The sequence below is a fragment of the Herpailurus yagouaroundi genome, unplaced genomic scaffold, assembly GCF_014898765.1.
Source record: "Herpailurus yagouaroundi ecotype Mexico unplaced genomic scaffold, PumYag 184, whole genome shotgun sequence".
In the NCBI taxonomy this organism is placed as follows: Eukaryota; Metazoa; Chordata; class Mammalia; order Carnivora; family Felidae; genus Herpailurus; species Herpailurus yagouaroundi.
Window position 1 is genome coordinate 39,785,260 of NW_024412415.1, and position 22,516 is coordinate 39,807,775.

Below are 22,516 nucleotides of genomic sequence, written 5' to 3' on the forward strand. Positions count from 1 at the left end.
ACCCCCCCCCCCCCCCCCGTCTTAGGCTCTTGGCTTTCCTGTGTCTGACCTTGCATCTGTGTGAAAGGCAGTGCCCTGGCTTCCCAGGCCAGTTACCCCCAGAGCCTGGCGCACAGAAGCTGCACAGGAGGTAGCGGGGTCCTTGTCTTGGGAGGGGCTGCACCTCTACAAACTCATCCCTTTCCTCGGCAGTTCTGGCTCAGACGGCCTCTCACAGCAGTGGCCCCAGCCCCCTGAGGAGACCAGCCCCGTGGCCTGCCAGATGCTCACTGTAGCCCTGGCTGGTGAGGACGGGGGGCAGGCTTCTGGCCCCAGCAGACCTCCCTGTGCCCAAGTCCTGGAGGGCGAGAACAAGGCAAACCCACCTTTGGGGTTCACAGGAAAGTCTTGGGGCCACCAGGTACAGGTACCAGGGTAGTCCAGTGCTGATGGACGGCTGCATGGGCACTCTGCCTGGCTGTACTCACTGGCTCTGCTGATGACTGGCTGTGTGACTTAGAACAAGTCATGTAGTCTTCCCGTGCCTCAGTTTCCTCATCTGTTAAATGAGGTGATGACAAACCTACCTAGCGTTGCTCTAAGGATTAAGTGAGTCAATACAGTGTAAAGCACATAGCACAGCCCTAACACAGACACACTGCGTGTGCTTCCTGGCAGTTGACTGTCACCATCACTATGGGAGGGAGCCTGGAGGCTGCGTAGGGCCCAGCATTCAGGGAGAGTTTCCAGTAGGTGGTGACACATGAGCACCAACTTGAAAGATGAGGCTCAGGGGCAGTGAAGGACATACCCAGACGAGGGAACCACACAGATGAAGACCCAGAGGCAGTTTGGGGGACATACGAGGGATCTGGCTGTGTCTAGACTTAAGGTCGTAATAGACCAGGAGGCGATCCCAGCTGTTGGTACACAAAGGCTGTGTCCTGAGGGACCCTGGGTCCACACTGAGGGGTTTAGCCCTACTGCCTGTGAAGGGCCATGAAAGGGGGTACTTTTTCCCCTTTCTTTCTTTTTTAATATTTGCTCATGCAAAAACATTGAAACAGTACAGAAGATTTGCCCTTAAATCTTATTCTGCCAAGGTCTGGTGTACCTCCTTCCAGAACTTTTTCTGTGCCTTACAAATTTATTTATTGTATATTACTTTTTTTTTTAAGATTTTATTTTTAAGTTATCCCTACACCCAATGTGGGGCTCACACACAATCCCAAGATCAAAAGTTGCACACTCCACCGACTGAGCCAGCCAGGTGCCTCCGTATATTACTTTTAAAAAGGTGGAATAGTATTATGCACATTATTCCATAACTTCCATTTTTCACTTCCCAGTGTGTTGTGGGCATCTGTCAGTGTCCCAGCATACGGGTGTGTGGTATTTTTAATGGTTGCCTAATATTCCCTTGTTTGGACATAGTGTAATTTATGTAACTATTCCTGGGTTGATGGATCTTTAGGTTGTCTTCAGTTTTTCACTCTCGCAAATAATGCTTCAGTGACCATCCTTGCATATCTGTCTTGCTGACATGTGTAAGCATTTGTGTGGGATTGATTTCTAGGCATGGAATTGCCCGGGTGAAGGGTATGTTTATTAAATTTTGCTGGGTAGTGCCACAGAGCTCTTCCAAAGGGCCAGGCCAGGTTATGCTCCCGCTCTCAGTATCTGTGGGTGGCCATTTCCCCATGCCGTCCTCTGCACTGAACATTATCAAGCTTTTTAATTTTTGCTAATCCAGGAAATCATCTTGCTGTGGTTTCAGCACTCACTTGCCTTCTCCCCAGCGAGGCTGAGCATCTTTTCATGCGGCTATGGACCATTTGTGTTTCCTCCTCTGTGAATTGACTGTTCATATCCTTTGCTCATTTTTCTTTCTTTTTTTCTTTTTCCTTTTTCTTATTGATATAAAGGAGCTTTTAGATTATTAGGAATTTTAAAACTTCTTGTCTGTTGTGCTTGTTGAAAATATTTTCCCTAGTCTGCTGTTTGTCTTTTTAACTTTGTTTATGGTCTCTTTGGCCGTACAGAAGCTTTAGATCTTTATTTAGTCAAATCTGTCAGACTTCTCCTCAGGGCTTGTGAGTTTCACATCCTGCTTGGCCAGCCTTCCTGGAAGGGATTTAAGTGGAGGTCAGATGGGTGACTGGGTAAGGTCACTCGGATTGCCACTGTGAGGAGCACGGGTGGAGGGGGGACAGCAAGAGGATAGGAAGCAGCTGAGACCTTTGTGCTGGGGTGGGGGTAGGGGAAAACGGGAAGAAGGTGAGTTTGGGAAATATTCCGGGATCGACTGCCCATGATGATAGGATGCGAGGATGAGAGAGGGAGAGAAAAAGGACTTTGGGGTGATGCCCGGGTGTATGGCTAAATCGGGGACAGGATTAGGGAGGGAAATGCCTGCAGGTGCACACGAGTACTCACCTTGGCAGGAGCACGGCACATATGAATACACATACGCACACGCATGTACGTGCTTCAAGTTCTGGAGATTGGTGTCTAGACTGTGGCTCCATGGAGGGGGTATAGTGTGGGCTCTACTCTGTGGATTATCTGTTCTCTGCCAGGTACTGTAGGCAGCATCACACACGTGCACTCTAATCTGAACTACCATATGAAGTATATTTTACAGATGAAGAACCAGACCCAGAGAGGTTAAGTAACTTGCTCAAGGCCACAGAGCTAGTAAGTAACAGAAAGGGGATTTTTCTCAACAACTTAGATCTGACCACCCACACAGAATACCCACCAACATCATTGAGGAGCCTTTCATTCATTTCTAACCTGACCAACCCAGTTTTGTTTTTTTTTTTCAACGTTTATTTATTTTTGGGACAGAGAGAGACAGAGCATGAACGGGCGAGGGGCAGAGAGAGAGGGAGACACAGAATCGGAAACAGGCTCCAGGCTCTGAGCCATCAGCCCAGAGCCCGACGCGGGGCTCGAACTCACGGACCGCGAGATCATGACCTGGCTGAAGTCGGACGCTTAACCGACCGCGCCACCCAGGCGCCCCATGACCAACCCAGTTTTATCGGGACTCTTAGGATGAGTGCTGGAACCAGACCGCATGGGTGGGAAATGCAGCCCCATTCCTTACAAGCCAAGTTACTTTGCCTCTCCGTGCCTCGGTTTGCCCATTCTGAAAATGTAGATGATCGCAGTACTCACCTTGTGGGGTGTTGGTGGAGATTAAATGTGTTAGCACCTATGAAGTGCTGAGCCCCCTCGGGGCTCATTGGATGCTCTCCACAATGACTCCGATGATGATGATAGCAAGGTGTTCACCTCACCTGCATCTGTCCCTCTTTTCAATCTTCTTCCTCCTCCATTTTCCCTCCACCTGTCACCTCTCTCCTATGCCAGCTCTTCCCCGTGGGAACTTCTTTCAACATTTGCCTTTGAACCTCTGTCCTCTGTTTTCAGCCCCCCAAGCCCTCCACAGACAGTGAATTAAAGTCCAGTCATTCAGCAAAAACCATTCAGAGGAGAACGATTCATTCTGCACTCAGGGAATCCTCCCCCAAGCAGTTCTAGTCAGGCATTTTCTGCAAGCCCATGCATTCATCCCAACATTATCCGGTCTCTGAGAACCAGACCATAACATCCAGATCTAAAACTCTTTCCTCCCTGAGTATAGACGCTCAGGTGCACTTTCGAGGTGGGGGGGTCTGAGCTGACCCCAGGCCAGCCAACTCTCCACTCTAGCCATGAACCATCACTGGATCCCTGACCCCAGGATGAGTCATTCTCAGAATCGTTGGCCAGAAAACTTGCCCATAGGAAACAAAAGCAGAGAGCACAGCAAATTTTGAGCACATTTTCTTCCCACGAGCATATCTAAGCACATCCTGTGGCTGTGAGGGGTGGGTGCAAGGTGTTCAAACCAGGGTAAAACCTCAGGTCTGCACCCAATTAAAAATTTATCACTGAAATCACCAAACTCACCATTAAGGATTTCTCATCATTGAAATAAGCTCCCAGGTAAAGAAATGCTTGTGGTAAAGAATGGAGCAGTTATTGCCTGTTTCTTGTAGGATTTTGTTTTCATTTGCATGGCATCAGTCACATCTGTTTATTTTTGACCCAACGGATGGCAGAACTCATTCCAGTCCTTCCCAGGGGACTGTTACACCTGACTACAGACCCGCCCCCCCACCCCCACCCCAAGGCCCTGGCAGAAGATTCTTTATGACTGCTTTGGGGAAGCCTGGTCACCATGTCCCCAGGGTCCCACCAAGCCTGTCCCCAGGTTCCACCAAGCCTGGCTTTGTCCCAAGGGCTTCTTCAACACCTTCCCCCACCTCCAACCCAAGCCCCCTTCCCCAGCATACCATAGTACCTCTATAGGGTGCTGTGCCGTGCTGTGATTTCCAACTAGCCTGGCCAAAGTTCAAAGCCAGGTGAGCCTTTGGATACACACTGACACCAGCATCGGTGCTCACACTTAAGAACCTTCTCAAGTTTGCCCTTATGATAGAAGGGTCTTTCTAATGGCGTCAAGGAAGCCATGTTGTACCCTTTTTGTTTTTCAGGAAGGGTGGAGGGGAGGGAGTATATTCTTCTACAGCCAGATCTTACTTCTTGGAAAAATTGAGGAAGTCACAGGGGCATTTGTGGACGTTAGGGGATTTCCCCTCAGGTCGCTTGACAGAGCCTGTTGTTACCTTGAGGGACTGTCTCTTATCCCTATTCCCTGCGTGGTCCCACAGAAGCACACAACATTTAAGGTGATAATTGCCAAAGTAAAGTGCCGATAAGTTCAAAATATAAGTGTATAATTAAACTTGAAGCTTGCTGTCATTCGTGGCTCCAGGGCCACGAGTCAGAGTCCCCCACCCCCAGTTGTCAATCCAGGGCAGACTCATAGGGGGCCCCAGGGCCTTTCTAGAGCTGATCCTAGACCTGAGTCAGGGGCAGAGCTCTGAGGATGCCCCAGCCTTTGTTCTAAAGTGCATTTCAAGCCCTTGAATGTAAGCCAAGGCCCCACTGTCATGGAGATGCTACCGCTTGCCTCTGCTCACACGTCCCTTCTCCAGATGGGGATTGCCCTGCTGGTGGATCCTGCTATAGGCCCTGAAACTTCCCCCTTTTCCTTGTGGATAGAGAACCCTTCAAACTGGGCGTTGACCTATTTCTTCCCCCCACTGAAATCCTAGTTATTTAGGGGCTCCCAAATGGAGCTTAGTTCTCTCACTCAGAAAGTCATCAAGCATCCCCTCAAACCAAACACAGGTCATGTGCCCCAAGTGGCCAGGGGTGATATGGTAGGAAAGACAAGATTGTGCTAAACCAACAGGTTTTTTAGGAACTCTTGGTGATTTAGTGCAACCAAGGTTCCCTTATTCTTTCTTCCTTTATTTACAGTATATCCTTTGTTTCCATTATACATCCAGTGTGGGAAGTGGGGAGGGTGGCAGACTCTGGTCCATAGTCATGCAGGGGCCCAGGCCGATAGAAGCTCCGCCATCTTGTAGCTGTCCTACCTGGAACACATGGTCTCTTCCAGTCACTGTGGCAAAGAAGAGAAAGTGGTAGAGTCTTAAATGCTTTGGCCCAGCAATGACACACACCACTTTTGTTCCTAGCCCACCGACCAAAACTTCTCATATAGCCTCAACTCACTGCAAGAGGGTGCTGAGAAAGTGTAGGGGACACTATGCTGGGATGGAGGAAATGCACCCAGACGTTAGTGAGCAGTAAAATCCTCTGTACAAGGGATATTGTGGGACCACTAAGAGCAAGGGTTTCAGAAGACCCAAGGCCATGACTTTGGCTCATTCTTTCCACTTGGGGTGGCCGAGGCCAGGGAAACCCAGAGTGTCTGGCAGGGCCTGATGAGAAAAGCTTTGGGATACTGAGCAACCAGAACTCTCATATGTTGCTGGTGAGACTGCAATATGGGGCACAGCCACTTCAGAAAACAGTTTGGCAAAAAAAAAAAAAAAAAAAAGAAAGAGAAAAGAGAAGACAAACCGTTTGGCAGTTTCCTATAAAGTTAAAAATATGTTTACCATATAACCCAGCAATCCTAATGCTAGGGATTTACCCAAGAGAAGTAACAACTTATGTTCACATAAAAACCTGTATGTGAATATTTATAGTGGCTTTATTCATAGTCACCAAAAGCTGGAAACAGCCCAAATGTCCTTCAGCTAGTGAATGGGTAAACAATTGAATACTATTCAGCAATAAAAAAGAATGAAATTTGGAACAACAGAGAAACAACAAAGGTAAATCTCCAATGCATTATATGCTAAATGAATAAAGCCAGGCTCCAAAGGATACATACAGATAAAGCCATTTGTATGCCATTCTGGAAAAGGCAAAACTATAGAGACAGAAAATAGATCAGTGGTTGTTAGGGGCTGGGGTTGGGGAGGAGTTGGCTACAAAAGGACAGCACGTGGAGACTTTTCGGGTGGTAGAATTGTTCTAGACCTTGAATGTGGTAGTGGTAACATGGCTGCATGCAGCTGTCAGAACTCACAGAACTGCACTGGAAAGTGTAGATTTTACTCTAGGTAAATTGTAGCTCAATTAACCTGCCTGGAAAAAAAATGCTCGCTGTGAGGTTGTTGAGACAGGGAAACTGGAGTGACAGATCAGTCAGAGTAGCGTGACTCGGGTTAGGAGGGCCTCATACAGAGGTCAGGGAGGGCTTTCTGAGGAGGTGTCTGGAACTGAACCTGGACACTTGGATGAGGAGAAGGAGCCAGGCCTGTGAGGATCAGGAGGGGGTGGGGGCCAGGCAGAGAGAGGCTGGTGCTGTGCCAGGGAGAAGACGAGGGCAGGAGCTTCCATTCTCTCTGGGCATGATGGCACCACTGGGGGGCATATATAGAGGGTGACCGAAACTCTAATGTGGGTCAGGCAGCCCAGGGAGCAGGGCAGGGTGAGGGGGGCAGGCAGGAAACAGCAGCTTGTGACCACGTGCAGGAGGAGGACCATGTGATGGAGGGGTGCCCTGACAAGGAGGAGAGGGGTCAGGGAGCCTCCTGCAGGGAGGAGTGGTCAGCCAGCCAGAGACTTGCAGGCTGGGACAGGGGACTGGCACAGAGGGCCCGGGGGTAGGGGGCCTTTGGGACCTTGCTAAGGGTGCTGTGGGTGCTGGTGAGGCAGAGGCCAGACATCCTGTGTTGACTAGCAGAAGCCCATCTTAGTTGCACTAACCTTCCTGCTCTCCCATTGCAGTGCATGCTGGGACCGCGACCAATAGGCTGCTGCTCCCCGGGCCCCCAGAGGCTGATCTGTTTGCCTCCCGGCGCCATCTGACCCAGGTAAGGGGAAAGCAAGGGGACTCACGTCGCCTCACGCCTCTGCTTTGGGTGGGAGGGCTCTGGGAGTGAGGAGCAGGAAGGCCCTCTGTGGATGAGCCCCTCCGAGGGGCAGTGGTGTGGGCACAGGTGTGGTTTGAAGGCCCTGGCAGTAGCAGGGCCTCCTGGGGGACTTGGGGACACTGAGAGGCCCCAGGACATCTAATTCTGCCAGCCTCGGTTTTTCTGACATGGTTGCTGTCTGCGGTTTGTTCAGTGTCGTTTCACTGCACACACTTGCTAAGTACTTTGGCTGTGGTACTTCTGTCTCTGTGGGGCTCCCTTTGCTGTCACTCTGGCGTTTCTCTGCCAGAGTCGCCATGCTAGCCCTGTGTGTGTGCTTCCATGAGTGACAGCTCTTACTCCATGCAAGACCCCTCCAGGGCAGAGGTGTTCCTCCTGGGCACCAGGAACAGCCCAGCTGACTTTTAAGCCACTTGGCATCTCTCTGCTGCTCCTGGGCACCCCAGATGAAGGCTTTCTGCTCAGGACCAAGTGCCCCAAAGGTGGGATGGGTTTGGAGCTGGGTTTGCCAGAAAACTTTACAGGGTATCCAATTAATTTTGAGCTTGAGACAAACAACAAATCATTTTTTAGCATAAGTATATCCCCAGATTTTTGCTAAATCTGGCAACCTGAGTGGGCCTGAGGGGGCCCCAGTGCCCCTCTTCTCCTGCGGAGTCCTCCCTGCTGGGTCCACCTTGGCCCCTTCGGATCAGCTGTCTCCAGTGCCTGTGGTGGATGTGTTGGACCCAGGGGTGGCCAAGACTGAATAGGTCACAATCAGTGGGCATCTCCTGATCCCCCAGGTTCCCATAGGCCAATCTGGGGCAGAGCCCTGGGGGTTCCCGCTGGAGGCTGTTGACTGTGCTCTCAGGGTGCCTGTCTTCTCCTCTCTGGCTCTCTGACAGCAGAGTCCAGGCCAAGGAGGCCATGAGGTAGGGCTGGCTGGGCCTCTGTACCCGTGAACAGAGCTGTGAGACGGGCCTGGAGCTGCAAAAAGAACCAAGAATAGAAAATTGTCTCATGTGCTTGGAACCCAGAGTGCATGGGGTGTGGGGCTGGGGGGTGGGGGGCAACAGGGAAGAGGCAGGGCCAGATAATGGAGGGCTTGGAATGTCCTATTTCTGTATCTTTCAACACTGGGGTGACAGAAGTGTCTTCTTGGCAATTGGAGTCATTTTTCTGACTAGTAATGTAATATATGTTCTCTATATGTTATCTATCTATCTATCTATCTATCTATCTATCTATCTATCTATGTACCATCTATCCATCCATGTACCCACCTATCCATCCATCCATCCATCCATCTATCCATCCATTCACCCATCCATCCACCCACTCACCATCTATGCATGCATGTATCTATCCATCCACCCATCTATTCATCCATGCATCCATCCATCCATCCATCCATCCATCCATCTATGTATCTATCTATGTATCCATCTAACAATCCAGCAGTATGTAGAGCATGCAGTTCGAGCCCTGTCCGTAATCTCTTCCTCCCCACGACTAAACACTGCTAATTAGTTCAATATTTATTCCTCCAAAATTTTTGTCTGTGCACTGATAAACATATTTTAAAAGCAAAAGCATGAGATCATCCTAATTATACTGCTGTGTCATTTGAGTTTTCATCTAACAACATACTGTGTAGGTCATCACTGGTCTTTAAGCCTTATATCAATTGTTAATCCTGTCGGTGGCCATTTAGATTGTTTCCAGTGTTTGGCTGTTTATAGATCTCCTTCAGGGAACCTCCCAGTTCATACATGGCCATGCACTGGGGTTATGAGTCCTTAAGGAGTGTCTCTGAAAGTGAACTGCCTGGGTCAGAGGGCATGCACATTACAGGAGTTAATCTGTACAGCCAGGTCAACCTCCAGAAGGTTGTGCCGACTTACTATGTGCAAGAGGCTTCATCCCCTCATCCTTGCCAACCATGGGCATTAGCAATCCCTTAAATCTTTGCTGATGTGTTAGGTAAAACTGCTTTTATTTTACATTTCTTTGATTACTGATGTGGTTGAACATGTTCATATATGTTTGTTGGCCATTTTAATTTCTTCGTTTGTGGATTGCCTGTTCATGTCATGTCCTCAGCTCATTTTTCTGTGTGTCTGTTCATTCATTCAGTAGGTGTTTATTGAGCACCTACTATGTGTTGGGCACTGTTTGCATTGGGGACCTAGCAGTAAACAAAACTGATGAAACAGACCTGCTCCATGGAACTTATAACAGATAAATGAGTGTGTGTGTGTGTGTGTGTGTGTGTGTGTGTGTGTGTGGTAGTGTTAAGTGCAAAAGAGGAAAAAATAAAGCAGGGCAGGGGTGGGGAATGTTGGGGAGCCTGGATCTGGTAGTCAGACTTTGCTGGGAGGTGGCACTTCAGGACACGGGCAGGAAGCAAGAGACTGAATCAGGTGGACAGCTTGGGATCCTCAGTGCCAGGCAGGCCTGGTCCGTTCAGGGCTCAGTGAGAAGGCCAGAGTGGCTGGAACATGAGGAGTGAGAGAGAGTGGGAGGTATGGCCAGAGAGGGATCAAGAGCACATGACACAGGGCCACATGGGCCACCCTGAGGACTTGGCTTTTACTCAGGATGAAGAAGGGAGTCATGGAAGGTTCTGAATAGTGACATGACGTGATCTGAATTTCATTTTAACCAGATCCTTCTGGCTGCTGTGAAGGCCAGGGAAGCAGGGAGATCAGTCAATAGGCTGTGGTAGTGATCCAAGGAAGAAGCAGTGGGGGCTTAGAGCAGGGGGCTTGGCAGAGGTGGGGAGAAGTGAAGAGGTTCTTGGTGCGTGTTAATGGTAGAGCCAAGAGGATTTGCTGACACATTGGATGAGGTGGTGTGTGAGACAGAGAGAGCCAGGGATTACTGTCTTAGTCATCTTGGGCTGCCATACCCAGATACCATAGGCTTGGGTGGCTTGAACAACAACATTTACTTCTCACACTTCTGGAGACTTGGAAGTCCAAGATCAAGGTGCTGGCAAACTCAGTTCTTGGTGTGGACCCTCTGTTTGACTTATAGACAGCTTCCATCTGTGTGCTCATAGAACCTCTTCTTTGTGCACCACAGAGAGATAGAGAGCCCTGGTGTACTCTTCCTCTTCTTATAAAGACACTAATCCCATCACCAGGGCCGCACCCTCATGACCTCATCTAATCCTAATTACCTCCCAAAGGCTCCACCTCCAAGTACCATCACATTAGGGGTTTAGAATTCAGCATATGACTTTTGAGAGGCACATTTAGTCCATAGCAATGACTCCAAGCGTTTGGGCCTGAGTATCTGGAAGGACAGCGACAGACTGGACATCAACAGACTGGAGAGCGAGGAGGAATAATGAGTTTGATGTAGGGAAGGAGAAGAGCTCACCTGTGGACAGGACTGGATATGTAATGTGTGGGGCCTGGAGCAAAATGAAAATGGAATGGTGGCCCTTTATTTTAAAAAATGATTAAGAATCGCCAAGTGGTAACAGTAGAGCATTAAACCACACTCAGGGACAATGTGTGACTGCCTAGGTAGCACACCCTGGCTGGAGACATGCGAAGTAGACATTCAAGAAGTGTGGAGTTGACAGTTGGATGTTTGAGGCTGGAGTTCAGGTGACAGTTTGGGGCTGGAGACACAATCTGGGGTTATCAGCATAAAGGTAGTATTTTAAGCCTTGACATTGGTTGAGAGCATCAAAGGAGTGAATATAAATAGAAAAGAGAAGAAAGACCAAAGACCTGGCCTTGGGGCTTCCTTCAGTTAAAAGTTGGGGAGCTGAGGAGGAACCAAAAAAGGTGAGTCAGAAAGAGCAACCAGTGACATGGAGGGGAACCAAGCAGCCAAGGGGTCAAGCATAAGTTTGGAAGCCAAGGGGTCAAGCATAAGTTTGAGTAAGGTGCAGAGGGAGCATTGATCGTGCATTAGCTGTGGGAGATCACAGATGACCTTGGCTTCAGTGATTGGGGGTGGGTGGGCGGTGGTTGTGTGAAATACATTTTATTGACTTGCAAGAGCAAATTGACTTATAAGAGGTTAAGGGATTTAACCCTTTATCTGTAGTATGTTGCAAATGTTTTTTACAGTTTTGTGTGTGTGTGTGGGGGGGGGTTGTCATTTAAGTTTATAGAGTTTTTCTTAACCCTGAAATGTTGAAAACTGTCCTGTAGTCAGGGTCTGCCACTCTTTTCCATTAGAGTTTCTGGCCTTGGCCACTGCAAAGCTTTGAAAATGTTGTCTTACATTGTTTCTAGTCGTTTATGATATTTGAAAATATTTAAATCTGTAGTTCACCTGGACTGTTTTTAGGTGTGTGGTTTGAGGTAGGGATCGAAGTGTTTTTCCCTAAAAGACTAGCCAGTTGGCTTTGACACTTCATCGAGTAAGCTTTCCTCCCTGCTCTGCAGCTCCATTGCCGTCATTCAATTGCACTGATCTTTGTGAGAAAGTCGAGGCTTGGTGATGGATGAGGGTGGAGTGTGCAGGGACAGGAATGCAAGCTGACACAGTCGCCTTCAGTGAGGGAAGAAGCGAAGGGAAGTTAGGGAGGACGGGAGCTGTCCAGTGTTGAGGGCCTCCTGTGTGCCCGCACAGTTCTGCGGGGTTGGTATGTATGTCGTATACCCGTTTGCAGACAAGGAAACTGAGGCTCGACAGGTTTTCATCACACATGTCCAATGGCATCAACTCTTAGGAAGTGGGGCTGAGACTGGGAGGCAGCTTTCTGCTCCCGTGCCTGTGTTCTATCCACCCAGGTGAAGGGAGAGGGGAAGGGGAGTGGTTTCCAGGAAGGTTAGAAGGGCTTCCGGCCCAAAATATACCACCCCGCCCAACTCTGCTTCCCTGCCTGCTATTTGCCTAGGTCTTGAAGGTTTTCCCATTTTGAAGAGGAACCTGTTAAAACCAGAATACTCCTGGCGGGGAATCACACTTTAAGTTTACAGCTCACATCTTAATTATCAGTTAACACCTCTGCAGGGATTAGCTGACAGCCAGCTGAGGACACTGAATGGGGGCCGGTGTGATGTGTATCTGGGCTGGGAAAGGCCAGGAAGGGGGAGGGGTGATGGGGGGAGGCCAGTACCCAGCAATTCACAGCTTTCTTCTGGGCCCTGGGCAAGAGAGGGAGGTGGAGCTGGATCCATGTGGGAGGGGAGGGGGGTAGGGGAGTGGCAGCTACTGTGTGGAAACCCGGGACTGGGGCTGACATCTATTAGATACTTGCTGGGTCCTGGTATCAGAGGAGGCTTGTCACATTCTCAGTCTTGGTCTTGAGAAGGTCAGGAAATCAGACACCCATTAGCTACCTTGGGCACAAGCTGCCAGCAGTCACTCAGAGCTGGAACTTGTCTGTGACGCCCGTAGACCAGATCTGTCACCAAGCCTTGAGGAGTAGTAATAGGAGAGAGACTGAGGTGTCTAGAACTCTTCTAGGTTTTTGAGGGCCAGTCTACCCTGCCAGGGTCAGAGCTTGGTGTGTGACCAGGGTCAGTGCTCAGTGTGTGAGCAGCATTGGGGCTCCATGTGAGACCAGGGTCAGGACTCAGTATGTGACCAGGATTAGGGCTTGGTGTGAGCAGGGTCAGGACTTAGTGCGAGGCCCCAGATAGGTACCCGACAGCCTCCCAGCCCACTGGTGCATGAGGGCAGGAGGTAAAGAAAGATGTGACTGTGTAAAGCTGGCCTTTCTCTCCCATAAGGGCCTCCTTCCCCTCCTTTAACCTCACTCTGCGCATGGGCAGTGATCTGTGTCTTTGGGGGATATCATGTATCTGAAGGTGACTGGCCACCCGACCACTTTAATCACCGTGTGGACTCTGACGGCCTTCTTGGAATCCTACATCTCCCCTCTTCCTCTCTGTCTTTTCCCTCCCCTCCTCTCCTCTGTAAGCCTCCCCCTGGCCTTACACCAGTTGCTGGCACTCAGACCCTGAGACTCCCAGACACCCTTCCAGCGGGAAGCTGACCCAGGTCCCAGGTAACCTGCGTCAGGCACACACCTAGCTCTTCCCTCATTCTCTCCTGTACCCGGGGCTGCTGCAAGGGCTCAGCTGGGCAGGGAGCCCCTTGGGAGGGGTGCAAATAGTGATGAAGGAAGACTTCCAGGAGGGGAGGAACTGAGCTCAGTATCTGTGAGCAGGTTCGAGAGCACCTCCAGGTAGGGCACCTGCTGGGGTCTCTGCGGGTGCTGGGCTGGGGCCTGTCGTGAATTGGGGGGTGGCTGAGAGGTGTGAGGGGTCAGATGGAGGAGGCCTCCATGGCCACTTGAAGACTTCAGAATTTATTCCCAAGGCCAGGAGTTTCCCCTCTTTTATTCTTTAGCACTTCAAAGAAGTGGGGGAAGCTTGGAGCGGAAAATAGACTCAATCGTTCATTCCGCAAATGTTTACTGGGCACCTGGTCTTCTGGAGACACAGCTGTGAACCAAGTAGAAAACAGTTCCCTGCCTCAGGGAGCTGATGGCTCCAGGGTGGCTGCAGACGAAGGAGGGATGAAGGGCCTTACTCTATTGGCCCCTCCCCACCGCATCCCCGCAAACACATGGGATCTCAGGGCTGGTTCTGGAAACCTGCTGTCCTTAAGGGACCTGAAGGAGATGCTGCCGGGGAGGATTCCTTTCTGCTGATGGAAGGTTCTGGGAGTCAGGATGGCAGAGTAAAAGAAGGTGAGCAGGAGAGGAAGAGAGAGAAGGGCCTTTCAGGAGAAGAAACCCCTCTCCCTGTGGCTCACCCACCAGGGCAGAGAAAGGGGATGAGGCCCTTCCAGGTATGGTGGCCAGTTGTCCTGTTTTGCCCAGGACTGTCCCACTTTAGCATATATGTCAGTCCCAGGATGGCTGGTCACCCCACCGGTGCCACTCTGCACCTGAAGCTTGGCCTCTGCCCATGGCCAACCCTGAGCGTCCAGTCACGTCGTGCTGGGCCTCTAAGAAACTGGGTGTCTAGGTCATGGTGCGGACTGTGCCTAGGGATTATGGGAAGCAGTTGTGGGCTGGCTAGGGGTGCTGACGAAGGAGTGAGGGAAGGGGCCTCACTGCTGTGGCTGAGCTGCTTTCAGGGCCCCAGGGGAGACTGGGGACAGATCCAGCAAGTGGACTCAATTCTGAGGCTTGGGGAACCTGGGGGGCTGTGAGGTGGGAAGCAGCAACAGAACTGCCTGCACGGTTGTGCCCACTCGGGGCTGGCCACCTGCTGCCCTGTGGAGGCCTGGCTCTTCTGCCCATTTCTGCCTCCAGCTTGTTGTATGACTTTAGGACGTCAACTCTGACACTGGGCCTTAGTGGCCTTGCCTGAGACCCAGCTGTGACTCTGGGCCAGAGCCACCTGAGGGAGGTTTTGCAAAGTACAAGATGTGGCCTGGGTTAATGTGCTGCTTTGGCCACTGTTGTGGATCAGTGCCTGCTCTTGGGTGCCTGCTCTGGGGACCACAGTGGGGCCTCAGGGAGGGCCAACTCTCCATTCTTGTGGGAGAGACAGATATGTAAACTAGGGGACAGAAATTGGAGGCCCCAACCAGGGATGTGGCTTGTGGATTTGTTTTGTTCCATTTCAAACAATTTTGTTTTTTAAAATTGAGATACAGTTCACATACCATAAAACTCACCATTTTATTTTATTATTTTATTTTATTTTATTTTTATAACTTGTTTTATTTTTTATTTTTTTAAATTTACATCCAAATTAGTTAGCATATAGTGAAACAATGATTTCAGGAGTAGATTCCATAGTGCCCCTTACTCATTTAGCCCATCCCCCCCCCACCCCTCCAGCAACCCTCAGTTTGTTCTCCATATTTATGAGTCTCTTTTGTTTTGTCCCCCTCCCTGTTTTTATATTATTTTTGTTTCCTTTCCCTTATGTTCATCTGTTTTGTCTCTTAAAGTCCTCATATGAGTGAAGTCATAGGATTTTTGTCTTTCTCTGACTGACTAATTTCACTTAGCATAATAGGCTCCAGTTCCATCCACGTAGTTGCAAATGGCAAGATTTCATTCTTTTTGATTGCCGAGTAATACTCCATTGTGTATATATACACCACATCTTCTTTGTCCATTCATCCATCAATGGACATTTGGGCTCTTTCCATACGTTGGCTATTGTCAATAATGCTGCTATAAACATGGGGGTGCATGTGTCCCTTCGAAACAGCACACCTGTATCCCTTGGATAAATGCCTGGTAGTGCAATTTCTGGGTTGTAGGGTAGTTCTATTTTTAGTTTTTTGAGGAACCTCCATACTGTTTTCCAGGGTGGCTGCACCAGTTTGCATTCCCAAAAACTCACCATTTTAAAGTGTACAATTCAGTCTTCTTCAGTGTATTCACAAGAGTGACAAAAGTCATTGCCCTTGTTTCAGAGCACTTCCATTACCCTAAAAGAAAACCCTGTACCCATTAGTGGTTACTCCTCCTCTCTCTATGCCTAAAGCCCTGGCGACCACTAATCTACTTTCCTCTCTTTGGATTTGCCTAGTCTGGACATTTCAAATAAAATGGAATCATACACCAGGTAGCCTGTTAGGTCTGGCTTCTTTCACTAAAGATAATGTTTCAAAGTTCTTCCATGTTATAATACGTATCAGTATTCCTTTTTATGGCCCAGTAATATTCCATTTTATGGATATACCACATTTTGTTTATGCATTCATTCATGGACATTTGGATCATTTCCTCTTTTTGGCAGTTATGAATAATGCCGCTATGAACATTTATGTAACTGTCTTTGTGGGGACATGTTTTCTGTTCTCTTGTGTCTACCCCGGGAGGTGGATCGCTGGGCCATGACGTCACTTGGCGTTGCTGCCTCCGTCAGGGCATGTGCTCTCCATTTTTCTCAGGTCCTGCCATTCCCGGTAGCATTACGGTGCCCATTCACGCTCTGTCACCTCCTCTCTGGCCCCTGTGGGCATCGACATTTTGAGCCCTTGATTACAGAACAGTGATGGGGGGAAATACAGGGGAGATGGGGGCTGTAGGAGCCAGAGAAGGCTTCTGACCTGGAGAGGGGTCCTGGAGGGCTTCCAGGAGGAGATACCACCTGAGGTTACCTAGGCCCAGTGGACATCTTTCTTCTAGGGCAAAAAGGGTAAGGGAGAGTCCTCCTACAGGGAGGTGTGAAGCTCCCCCTCTATCCCCACCCTGGTGGGCAAACGCTGGGAGACGAGGGGGGCTCCAGGGATCAGCCAAGATGCCCTCTCTCCCTTCTCTCCATCTTCTGTCTTGCTCTTCTCTGCCATTTGTTCAGGAAACTGCCAGAAGTTGAGAGAAGAGGAAGATAAGGGAGTGAGAAAAGCCAGGGCCCCTGCAGAGAGGTCCTGAGTAGGGCGGGCAAGAGGATGGGAGGCTTTGGCACTTCCTTAGGTGGGGACAGAGTCTGAGGACCTAGGGCAGAGGTGACCCTGGGCCAGGACACCTCGTGTCCCAAAATGCCATCTGTTTGTCCCTCCCTCAGAGGCAGGTGAGAGGTGGGATGGGCCCCGCTGGGCCAGACCAGGCGTACGGCAGAGGCAGAGCGAGGGGCCCAGACCTGGAGCTGCACGCACGTCCTCCCAGGTTTCTGCTCTGCTACCTAATGGGTAATTATACCCTGACATGCACGGAGGCGAAGAAGGGATTTTCTGTGAAGCAAAATCTCCCGTGAAATATTCAGGCCACGCTGGGCTGCACTTCCCAGCCACCTAATCGCTGCTGCTTGGCTTGGCCACAGCGTGAGAGGCCACATGTGCCTGGAAGGCCACATGGGGCTTTTGATTTCCTTCTCCACAGGGAGAGGTTTCCACAGGCTAGGAAGAGCGTTGGCTCTGGGCCTGAGACCCTGCATGTGTCCACGTGTGTGTACCTGTGTGTGCTTCCTGCTTCTGGCCTGTGCACATTGATTTATGAACTTGGCCACACGTGTGTGTTCTGAGTGTGTGCGTTTATATGCGCCAGCGACCGGCGACACTCTGGCATGTACAGGGCAGTTCACACAGCTGCCTGGGCTGCCCCTGAAGGTGCTTCTCCATGATGCCGTGTTCCTCTGATTCTCGGGACGATACCTGCGTACGACACCCCCTTGGTGGGGGAAGGGCTGCCCTGTGTGTGAGTGCTGCCTGTGACTGGCATGGTACGCAGGGTTTTGGGTGTGGGTTGAAAGCCCTGAAGTCCTCACAGGCTCAGGGGTGAGGGACACCAGACGGCAGCTGGCCTGCTGTGTGTACATTGGAGTCAGGCTTTGCCTCTGTTCTGACTTTAGTGTTTGGTTTCTACCAAGTTTTGAGTGCTGGATGTGGGGCTGGGAGGGTGGGAAGGATAAGTGCTTCTGAGAGTTCATTGAGCTGGGACCTGTCTGTCCCTTTGTCAGCGCCCCCCAGCCCCTTAGCTACCCCACCTGTCTCCTCCAGCCAATAAAAGTCTTGCATTTGCAGTTCACTCTCTCCTCCATGTTGCACGAGGTAGGCAGGACTGGAATTATCATACCCATTTGGCAGAGGAGGAGACTGAGGTCCAGAGAGGCAAAGAGGCATGCTTGAAGTCACTTGGTGAGCCAGGGCTTTGAGCGGGAGGACTAGCCCCTCCTCCCTGCACGTGGACCCTTTGCCCTCAGCCCCAGCCCTGGGCTGTTGGTGGAGGGGACCTTGCCCAGAAGAAACAGGCCCCACTTTCATGAATGAATCCAGCTGGAGAGTGCTCCCTTCTCCACAGGGAAAGATGGCCCCAGGGCTCTGTTCATCTCTAAATCAACAGGTGGGGACAGGGAGGTAATAATATTCATGTCCATCGTTGATATTTCCTTATTGTGGTTGGAGTTAGCAATTCCTCCACGGCTGAGGCCCGATCTGGCAGACAAGTGGAGGAGCTCTGGCTTAGTAATGTCAACCTGGTAATGTCACACTGACAAGGCTGATGGGGGACTGGCCTTTAGTAGGGAGAAGGAGAAGCAAGGGGCTGAGCAGAAGGTCGGCAGCTGTCCCCTTCTCCCCCCTGGGAGCTTGCTGTCCTTGAGCACAGCCCTCGAGAGCACCCTTCACCCCGTTCATCCCCCTGGGAGCTCACTTCCCAGGTTGTCTCCTTCGCTCCATGGCCCCTCACCCCTCCCTGTTCTGCTAGGATGGCTTCCTTTAAAGAGTGGCCTCCGCACCCCTGGGGAAAGCCCCCAGGCATCAGCCACAACCCAGGAAGGCTCTGTGCAAGCCCTCCCAGGTGGCCAGAGGCAGGAGAGCAGCTCCTCAGCCCTCTGCCCTCCTCCATCTGGGAGAACCTCCCAGCTCTGCCACATTCAGCTCTGCATATCTCCCCAGGCGCCAGTCTCCACAGCAAGGCAAGCATAGCCCCTTCCTGCAGGCCACTGCACGTGCCCCCTCATCCGTGCGCTGTTTCAGACAGAAGGGCTAAGATGAGCACTCGGATCCCTGGGAGATTCCTTGCCCACTGCTTCAGGCTTCCCTCCCCCCTCCAGGGAGTTCTCCCCTCAGTGTCCCTCCACCTAGGTCTCTTTAGATCCTTTGGTTCTTAAGCAGAGGAAGCCGAGCCTGCCATTATCGAGGAAGAAGTTACTCAGTCCTTGACGTCTCTCAGCTCCCTTGCTGCCAACCTGCCTGTTTGCTGCACGCCTAGTGTAGGGCTGCTCTGAACTAATGATAAAATAAGCAATAGTGGCCACTCTTGCTTCTTGAGTGTTTATTCTATGGTAGGTTCTGTTAAAAGCCTCTTACAAGAGGGGTGCCTGGGCGGCTCAGTCGGTTAAGCATCTGACGTTGGCTCAGGTCGTGATCTCAGCAGTTTGTGAGTTTGAACCCCATGTCAGGCTCTCTGCTGTCAGCATGGAACCTGCTTCGGATCTTCTGTCTCCTTCTCTCTCTGCTCCTCCCCTGCTCATGCTCGCTCTCTCTCTCTCTCTCTCTCTCTCTCTCTCTCTTTCAGTAAATAAACATAAAAAACACCTTACAAGAATTTGATCCTCATAACAACCCTCTGGGTTAATAAGTACACTTCTTATCCCCATTTTACAGATGAAGAAAACTGAGATTCAAGGAAACTGAGCCTGCCCAAGCCCTTCTGCTGAGCCACCCCTCCTCTGCCTCTTCTGTCCATCAAGTCACTTCCTCCAATTGTATCTCTCTTCCATGAGAGTCCCAGAACAGGCAGGGGTCATCATCATGTCTTCCTTGCCCCCCCCCCCTCCAGTCCCCAGCCCAGTACTGGCCCCACAGCAGGTGGCATAATCGGCAAGTGGTTCCCCTTCCTTGGCTCCCTGGAGTGTGCGTGCTGCCCTGGGAGCATTGTGTGCTCTCTGAGGACGGGGGTCTCACACATTGACTGCCCAGCCGGTGGTATTTGCTGAATGAGGGCCCAGTGTCTGACTGCAAGGCTCCCTGAGGCAGAGAGGCAGCCCCACCTGCTAAGCTGCCCACCCTCGAAAGAGACGTTCAAAGCTGTGTCTCAGCTCATTCCGGGACTTGGCAAGGATGTCCCTGTGTTCACATCATTTATTCATTTGTTCAACAAGCACTTGTTGGCTACTGCGTGCCCGGTGCTGCATCCTATGGAGGGTCTTAAGCACTCTGAGATGATCTGGTCCTGGCCCTGCCCTGGGGGTTCACGGCCTTCTTAGGACTAAAGCAAAACCTCACCTGACCAGTGCAGGATAAAGCTTGCCCAGTGGAGGCAGTAGCAGAGCATCGTGTGGGGATGGGCAAGATGGGCGAGGAAGGTGGCACGGAGAAGGAGCTATTTCAGGCTGGTGGAGAGGAAAGGGCACCGCAGGCAAAGGGGACAGCCTATGCACAGGTCGGCCTCAGGAAGAGGCAAGTTCAATTACAAAATACCCAGGTGGGTGGGCCTGCTCATAGAGAGAGGATGGGGGTGGCTGTGGTAGCCATTGGAAATATAGGTGCACCCCCACCTCCTGCAGATGCTTGGGACCCCTGGAGGGGCCTGTGAGGACAATCCCTAATGTTGAGGGCTTGTTGTGGAGGAGCTCAGTGCTTCTCCTTTCGTGCCCAGTGTAGGGTGGTGTGTGATAGACCAGTGTCTGTGGGTGGGTGGTGTTGCCCAGCATGGTGACTGAGCCAGCCAGGGAGAGGGTGAGGACCAAGGGCGCCCTGACCACCTATGCTGGCAGGCTGCCTTGGGCTCAGGAACCAGATACACCTGGACCATGACGGCATTCACCTGTGCCACACATCCCAGTGATCAGAGCTCCCAGCCCTCCAAGCAACCCCCTCAACAGGGTCAGCCTTGGTGGGAGGAGGGAGACTGAGGCCCCACGGTGCCAGAACCCCACACGGGGTCACGCATAAGCAGTGGGTGAGATAGGGTACCTCCTGTCCTTCAGTGGGATATTGGGGTCCTCGGCAGGCACAAGACCCTCAGCTCTCAGGGTCCATGGCAGAGCCAGGGTGCTACCGTGCCTGGTGCAGAGAAGGCCTGGCTGGTGAGGAGGTGGTTCAGGGCCCACTGAGGGTAGCGGGCAGGCAAGGAGCTGGGAATGCTGGCAGAGAAGGAGGCTTCCCTCTGGAGACTTATCGCTAGAAGGTTCTCCAGGATTTGACTTGAGCACCCAGTGGCCAGTCTCAGGGGAAAATTTCTCTCACATGCCTCCTGGGCCCAGAGTAGACTGGGAGGGAAAGAAGCACTGCCTAGCCCGGGTTTGCATGTGCACAGGCATGAACACACATGTGTCCACCTGTGTGTAGAGCTCACACTTACAGGTGTACAGGCATGCTTCTGTTTGTACATGCAGGTCTCTGTGTGTATGTCATGAGTGTGTCCTTGTATATACATATATAGCTGTGTGTGCACATGTCTGAAGGAGGGTGTCCCAGGGAGTACAATCCTGCATCTGTACATGTGCACGAGAGCCTCTGGCCGAATTTGCAGCCCCACGGGACACACCGTTTTCTTCCCACTGGGGCTGGAAAGCTCCCAAACCCACTCTTGCCAGGCCTGGGCCCACCTCTGCCCTGCCTCTTACTCATAAGGCCTGCCCCTGGGTCCTGAGGTCTGGCCTCCTGGCGACAGGCACTGTGGGTGGAGGTGGGCATTAAAGGGACAGCTCAGGCTGAGAGGGGCTATCCATCCTCTTTTGTACCTGCCATGGGATCCTGACAGGTAGGTTCCCCACCTCCACCACTTGCATAGCCCCTTGGATGGGGGGCTCACTGCCATAGGACCAGAGGAACCTATGGGATATAACCCAGAAAGGAGAGGTCAGGAGGGCCAGAGGGTGGGGTCATGGCTCAGCCCTGACTACTAACGGCCTGGGGCTCTCCTCCAACAGCCAGGCCTGGGGCTGCAGCTCCTGGCGGCAAGGTCAGGCCCCAGGATTCAGGGCCTTTCACCTTGTTGTCAAGAGCGAATTCCAGCTATTAGTGACAGAAGCAAGGGATTTGGGGAGGATTTCTCTCTCATTTCCCAGAGCTTTCAGCAAGCCTCCTCCCTTCCCACCCTTCAGCCTGCCAGAGCTGAGAATACACACACACACGCACACACACACGCACACACGCACACACACACGCTCAGTGTTCTTGTGTGGCTGAGAGAGGGAGAGAAATCTGGGTCAGTCTCCCAGGGAAGGCTCCATGGCATCTCCCCACCTTCCCCAGCAAATGCTCAGGGTTGCAAACTTGGGCTGTGATCTGACGGCCAAGGCCTGCCCCAGTCCTCCCCCAGCTTGCCACAGATGCCCTGCAGAAGGACCCCAGGCCTGCCCCTCCTGGGCCCTCCCTGGGCTTTCCCGTCTAGGCAACCTCGCACTCCAGCCTCAGTGTCTTCCTCCTCCAGATACCAGGACTCACAGGGCATTTTTGCCATATGCTCCACTGATTGTATGGAGGGTGACAGAGGCTTTCTACTGGACCTACTGGACCCTCAGCCCCTGAGGTTTGGGGGATGGGGGCAAGGACTGGTCTTAAGAAGCCTGTCTCTGATAGCAACACTATGCACAGAATGCCTGAGCTGGAGGGGAGACCCCCAATGGTGGAATTGCAAGCAGATGGCAAGGGCCCGGGTCTGGGTAGGATGCCTCAGGGAAGCAGTTTCTGAGAGAAGGTGGACTGAGAAACAGCTAAAGATATCACTGCCATTTCAGGATGGAGCTTGGAGTGGAGACTAAGTGAGAGCCCGAGGGGTTAAGTCAGTGCCTGAGACAGGCCTGAGGTCCAGAGTGGGCCCCACCACACCCAGTGACTTCAGAGAGACATTCACCTGACTAGATGGC

At 51.5% G+C, this 22,516-nt stretch overlaps 1 protein-coding gene across 1 annotated transcript in view; it reads left to right on the forward strand.

The window, feature by feature from the left end:
- Window positions 1-22,516, forward strand: part of LINGO1 (leucine rich repeat and Ig domain containing 1) — a 77,149-nt gene that overhangs the window by 5,559 nt on the left and 49,074 nt on the right. Inside the window, exon 2 of the mRNA XM_040493332.1 lies at window positions 7,186-7,271. The gene's annotated coding sequence lies outside the window, so the exon portion shown is untranslated. The remainder of the gene's footprint in view (window positions 1-7,185; window positions 7,272-22,516) is intronic.